Genomic DNA, 6,776 nt, shown 5'->3' on the forward strand with positions numbered 1-6,776 from the left:
GCTCCCTGCCAGTGTACCTGGGAAAGCAGCAGGGGATGGCCCAAGTACATGGGCCCCTGTACCAACATGGGAGACCCAGAATAAGCTCCTGGCTTCTGTCTTCAGATCAGCACAGCTCTGGCCATTGTGACCATTTGGGGAGTGAATCAGCAGATGGAAAGTCTCATCTCTGTCTCTGCCTCTCGGTAACTGTATCTTTCAAAAAAAAAAAAAAAAAGTCATGATAGGGGGAACTGCCCATGATAACTGTTACTTGGGAAAAAAAGCTAAGTTATAGTTATGCATATACATGATTCATATGTAGTACAACAGTTATTAATACTTTTATAGCTTTTCCATTGAATGCATATACATACAAAAGGCTGGAAAGAATCCCACTTGGGTGCTAATGGCATTTTTTTTGTGGATGGGATTATAAGCAGTTTTTCTCTTAGATGTCTATATTTTTAAGAATTTCTAGGATAAATATATGCTGTTTTTAAATAACAAAGATGCTATACAAGCAGAGCTTGTAGGTAAGCTGTGGGAAGAGAAAGTTTACAACTGCAGAAATGCAAACCATAAATTAGCCCATGGGAGTAATCAATACTCACGTATTTTGAAAGCATGTGTACACAGTAATAAAGGACAGAAGAGAATTTGGAGAGAGAAAAATGGCTAATAGCTAGAACTCTTTGGTAAGTAAATTTATAAAATGCAAAAGAAAAGAAAGAATTTTAAACCAACCCGAGTTTTAAACCACTTAGTTCACTACAAAGTGAAAAGTCCGGTATGTTCAAACCTTCTTTCTTATCTTCTGATTCATCCCTTTTATCTATCTGTGGAACACATCTGTGTGTTCTCAGACACGTTACTTCACATCTCTGCGCCTGTTTTCTCATCTGTCAAATGGAGTAGAAGCTGCCTGTTAAGTTGCCGTGGGCAAATAGATGAGTTAGTTCGTATGATGTGCTTGGCATTGTTCTTGGTGTATGATAGATGCTCAATAAATGACAGCTGTTACTATTGCCATTTATTGAAATTGTTGTTATTATTATCCCAAGCAACAATGTCATTGTTCCTCAACATCCAACAGTAACTCAATACATGTGACTCCTTTCCTAAACATCAATCTGTGGATTTTTAAAAAGAACTTTTTAAGATTATTACTTGAAAGGCACAGAAACAGAGTTCTTAGTTTATACTTTGGCTAGTCTAAGATTTTTTTAGAACCAAGTTTATGATTATAACTGAACACAACTTTAATCACAAAGCGATAAAAGGCATTACTTCCCCTAACAAAAGAAACAGCACTTCCTCAAAGATTTCACTCTCCAGCAGTATCAAAGGCATAGTAAAATCAGCAGGGAAGAGTCCCAGAGGTCAGAAGCAACACTCTCTGGTGACCAAAAATGAGACCAAAGCACACATCCAACCCCATCAGAGCTCAGAGTTTGATCTAAGCCACTTTGTTTATTGAACTGAAGCCTGGAGATAAACAAACCAAGCAAGATTAAAAAAAAAAAAAAATCAGCACTCCCCAGGGGTGCCCAGTAAGGCAAAGTGGGAGAACAGAGAGATCAGAAAAATACGTGGGCAGCTAAAGAGACAAAAACATTTCCAAATGCATCTTCAGTGTGTGGGAAAGAGAACTGGGAACAACCAAAGATTCAGTGAGATAACGGCAATTATTTCTATGCAGACAATCTGTCCCCTTATATTTCTATGAAATGGCCAGTGTGTCATATAAAACCACTACCATAAATTTGCAGTTTCACACTCTTCATTTCCTAAAACCATGTGAAGGCAAACAGAAATGTGAGACTATGAGATTTCAAGGAAACTGTAGAGTCATAGTAATTTGATTCTAAAAACAGACACTTGACAAGAAGTTATATTTAAATCAACCATCAATCTATCAGGACATAATTTCTAAATTTAGTAAAGAGTAACCTTTGCATTTCATTCTCCCAATCACCATATGTGTGAAATTATTCTGAACTCTACTAAGGTGCATTATTTGATTTTTAACCATAAAAATGCCTTTTCCTTCAGGCCAAACATTTACATTTTAAATATCAAAGGCAATTGCCCAAAAATGTGGAAGAGTATTTATAAGCCATACACATTAGAGGGTACAAATGGAAACAGTATTGTTGGTCTCAGCAGTCCCAGAAATATGCAGCTAAACACTCTTGTAGTATATTTCAGTAGGAAACTGTGTGTGTGTGTTTGTGTGTGTGTGTTGTGTGTATGTGTGTCTGGTTGAAAGGGTATATGACATTGAAATAAATTTATTTTTACTTGGGAAAATTTTAACATGCTCTAAAAGTCAAGCCTTCAAATTTTGCATGATTTTTTTATAAAAATGAAATATTTTTTAAATATACATAAGCAATATATGCTTATCAAATATCTAGACTACAACCAAAACTAGAACGATAAAATGACTGTAAAGAAAAAAAAGGCACAAAGAAAGTGAGGCTCACGATAAGCCCACTGTCCAGAGATGGTCTCCATCAGTACGTCTGGTGTACTTTCTTTCAGAACTTTTTTTATGAATATATGTGTATATTTGGATCTATCCTTCTTGTTTTAAAAATGAATTCATACCGGCTGGCGCCGAGGCTCAATAGGCTAATCCTCTGCCTTGCGGCGCTGGCACACCGGGTTCTAGTCCCGGTCGGGGCGCTGGATTCTGTCCCAGTTGCCCCTCTTCCAGGCCAGCTCTCTGCTGTGGCCTGGGAGTGCAGTGGAGGATGGCCCAAGTGCTTGGGCCCTGCACCCGCATGGGAGACCAGGAAAAGCACCTGGCGTGGTGCGCCAGCCGCAGTGCACCGGCCGCGGCAGCCATTGGAGGGTGAACCAATGGCAAAAGGAAGACCTTTTTCTTTGTCTCTCTCTCTCACTGTCCACTCTGCCTGTCAAAAAAAATTAATTTATACCATAGATGTACATTTGAAGATTATCATTTTCCCAGGTACACAAATACATATTTTCATCATTATCTTAAATGGATATGTAAGATTCCACTCTCATAACTTAAAAGCAAATCTTTACAGATAGACATTTAGTTTGAATCTCTTTTTCATAGTCATAAAAATGCCATCATGATCATCTTTGTACTGTGTTTGCACGTGTGCCCAAGACTCAAGCATATTTTTGCAAAATGGGATTGCTAAGTAGAAGAACAAACTTCGCATTTTGCCACATAAAGCTAAATTGTCCTTCAAAAAAGTTGACCCTGATGTGAACTCTCATGAATGGGATATGAGAATGCCTCAGGTAGTTTTTATTATAATTTGCATAGAGCAAAATTTGCATTTTTTCATTTGGTGTTTAGTTCTATGAATCTTAACACATGTATACATTTGTGTTACCCCCACTAAAATCAGAAACAGAGCAGCCTCATCTCCCAGAGAAGAAACACTTATGCTGTCCCTTTTTGTCAGTCACTGCACACAAGTCAGTTCCTGAAAACCACAGTCCAATTCTCTGTCCTCCTAATTTTGTCTTTTCAAACATATTATATAAAATGAAATTACATAGAATGAGATCTTTGAGACCAGCTTCCTTCACTCAGCATAGTACTTTTGAGGGTCAACCATGTTGTTGCTTGTGTCAATACTTCTGTCTTTTGTTTGCTTGTATATTGCTGAGTACTAGTTCAGTATTTGGATGTGCTGTAGTTTGCTTATCCCTTCACCTACTGAAGGAATTTTCTCCAAGTTTTTTACAGTTATGACTAGAGCTGCTATAAACATTCACATTCAAGTGTGTGTGTGTGTGTGTGTGAATATAAGTTTCATTCTCCAGTGTAAATAGCCAGAGGGGGCTTGCCGGTCCATCAGGTAAGTGCGTGTTTACCTTTACAGAAAGCTGTCCAGCTGTTTTCCAGGGCGACTGTGCCATTTTTCACCAGCAATGTCTAAGAATTCTAATTGCTGCACATCCTTTTCAGCACTTGGTAGTTTCAGTATTTTTTACATTAGCCACTCCTAATAGATATTTATTAGTATGAGTAAGCCTAGTTTTTCATCAACTTTATCAACATTCTTATCAGTTTTTAAATTATATTCAATATAATTTGTTGTCATTTTGATTTATATTCTCTTTAATTATTAGTAAGCTTGATATCTTTTCCTGTTTATCGACTTTTTAAAATCCAGCATAAATCCTCACCTTATTTATTTTTGAAAGTTCTTTTAAATCAAGCATTTTAACTCCCTGGCTGTGTTGCATATGTTGCAAATATTTTTCCCACATTTCAAAAAATTTTTTTTAAATATTTTACTTCAGTGTTTCTGGCTTTGATGTTGACAGATTCCTTCTCTATTTCAAGATTATAGAAATATCCAACTGAATTTCTTCAAACACTGGCATAAATTATTAAACTTTCCACTTTATTATTACCAGTCGCCTTCCACCCAGCCGGATGGAGACAGGCTCAAAAATAGGTTACAGCCAGCTGTACTCAGTGCTTCATAAAGAAAACTTCTTTCAAAAAGTGTTTCCCTAGCAGCAGGTGTCTTACAACCACTTCAAAGCATTTGTAAAACGTTCTGCAGAGATTCAAAGTAGAAAAGCCAAGATACAAGGACACTTCCAAAAGTTTGCAGAAAATGGAATTAAAACATAAATATATTTTTGTGTGCAAAAAATGTTGAATCCATAAATAGTGTGTTCATAACATGTGTTTTCCAAGAACTCTTTGAAGACCTCTCATGCTGTTGGTGGGAATGAACGGGTAGAGGTGGGGAGAGACTCTCTGTGTTGAAACTTTGCTAAAGTTCCAGTTTTCCCCCAATGACTAAGAAAATGACCTTCCTAAAAAACAAGCTAATTCTCAGGGGTCTTGCTTTAGACTCCAAGCACCCCAAAGAGCAGGGTGAGTGAGTAAATGGCACTAACGCTGAGCCAAGAGGCTGCCCTAAAAGCCACCTTCTGGGTAAAGGTAGGAGCAGAGGGCTCCTTGACTTGGGCCATTGCTGGGGGGAACCAAGGAAACAAACCGCAGAAGAGAAGGGGATAAAGCTAATGTGCAGGAGGGGAGAATACAGTATAGACACATCACAAGGGAGCAAGGGGTCTGTGGAGGTGTGCAGCAAGGCAAAGGACTGTGTATTAACTCGTTGCAGCAGCAGAGGGTCAATGCCGTGACAGAGAAAAAGGAAAAAGAAGTTGAGGGCTCAAGGCACCGACCCAGGGGACCTTGACAAAGTCAAAACTGGAGTTGTATTATCATTATGTTTAAGTGCTTGCAAAAGATGTTGGTTTTTGTGTGCTTTTTTTTTTTTTTTACAGTGAATTAAGTTCCTAAAAAAAAAAAAAAAAAAAAAAAGAAGTGAAATTAACTTCAAGATGCAATGACTTTGAACAGTCTTTGTCTAGACTGTTGAGGAACAGGCATTTTGTTGTTGCTTTTTGTGCAAATTGTTGAACTCTTAGTATAGAGTTAGTCTTCTGTGTATAAAGTTAATAGAAAATGGATCTTAGTGGAGAATGGGACTGGGAATGAGAGAGGGAAGAGGAAGAAAGGTGGGAGAGTGGGTGGGAGGGGAGGTATGGTGGGAAGAATTACTATATTCCTAAAGTTGTACTTACGAAATGCATGAAGTTTGTATTCCTTAAATAAAATGCTTCTTTGAGGGGAAAAAACTGTTTAGGGAGCCATCAGACCTTGGCAAAGGCAAGATTTGTAATTAGTTATCATTGTAACTCTTAACTAAAATCAATTTCTGACTTGCCTTTTGTTATAAATATATTATCCTTGAACTTATCTCATTTTTAAAGACTCCATTTGTTTGTGCATGTTGCTGGTGGCTCCTCGCTTTCAGGTAAAGGCATCTGGTTGCTAGCTGTGGCCTCTGGACTGGGATGCACCGTGCTCCCAGTGAAGGCAGGGGAGCTGAGCCTGAGCTATGGTAACGGTTGGATTGACCATTGCTGCTGCAGGATTTGCAGGCCATTATGTTTCTCAAGCCATGAATCGTATGGAGCCACAAGTAAAACAAGTTTTTCAAAGTTTACCAAAATCTGCCTTCAGTGGTGGCTATTACAGAGATGGATTGAACCCAAAATGACAAAACGAGAAGCAGCGTTAATACTAGGCATAAGCCCTACAGCCAGTAAAGGAAAATAAGAGACGCACATCGACGAATTATGCTCTGAAATAACCCAGACAAGGGGAGATCTCCTTATATAGCAGCCAAAATCAATGGAACTAAAGATTTACTAGAAGGTCAAGCTAAAAAATGAAGTAAACATATGAATTTTCAGTTCATATCCGCATGTGTTTATGAGCACCAACTTTTTATAATAAAATACCTCAGAGGACAATTTTTAAAAATGAAAAAAAAACAAAGACCCTATTTAAGGACCTCAAGATTCATTAGTTGTGTCAAGGATTCCAAATTCCTATTATATCCCTTATAGGAACAACTAACATATCACAGGTTCCACCTACAAACCTGCCCACCTGGTGGAAGGGAAAGCGAAGATTCCACAGTTGGCCCTGAAAACAAGAGTGTTACCCCGTCTATGTTTTATTGTCACCATCATTATTTTTAGAATGGTTGCCTAATTCATCATCAAATCATGGTATATTTAAAGTGTCAACAATTTATATAAACAAGCCAAAATAAGTGAAAAGATTGAGAAAATTATCAGAATAATTAGAACCAAAAATAAAGTTATTTACATAAGCTTGAAGATGGAGTCTCTGAATGCCCATGATTATCTGATGATGATCACAAAATTCATTTGGCATTTTTTTTCCCAGTAAACATTTGTGGGGC

At 37.8% G+C, this 6,776-nt stretch overlaps 1 pseudogene; it reads left to right on the forward strand.

Moving 5' to 3' along the window:
• The first annotated feature begins 5,900 nt into the window (after positions 1-5,900).
• On the forward strand, positions 5,901-6,237 carry LOC100355999 (mitochondrial import inner membrane translocase subunit TIM14 pseudogene; annotated as a pseudogene).
• Positions 6,238-6,776: the final 539 nt, after the last annotated feature.

The sequence above is a fragment of the Oryctolagus cuniculus genome, chromosome 1 (assembly GCF_964237555.1).
Source record: "Oryctolagus cuniculus chromosome 1, mOryCun1.1, whole genome shotgun sequence".
Classification (NCBI taxonomy): Eukaryota; Metazoa; Chordata; class Mammalia; order Lagomorpha; family Leporidae; genus Oryctolagus; species Oryctolagus cuniculus.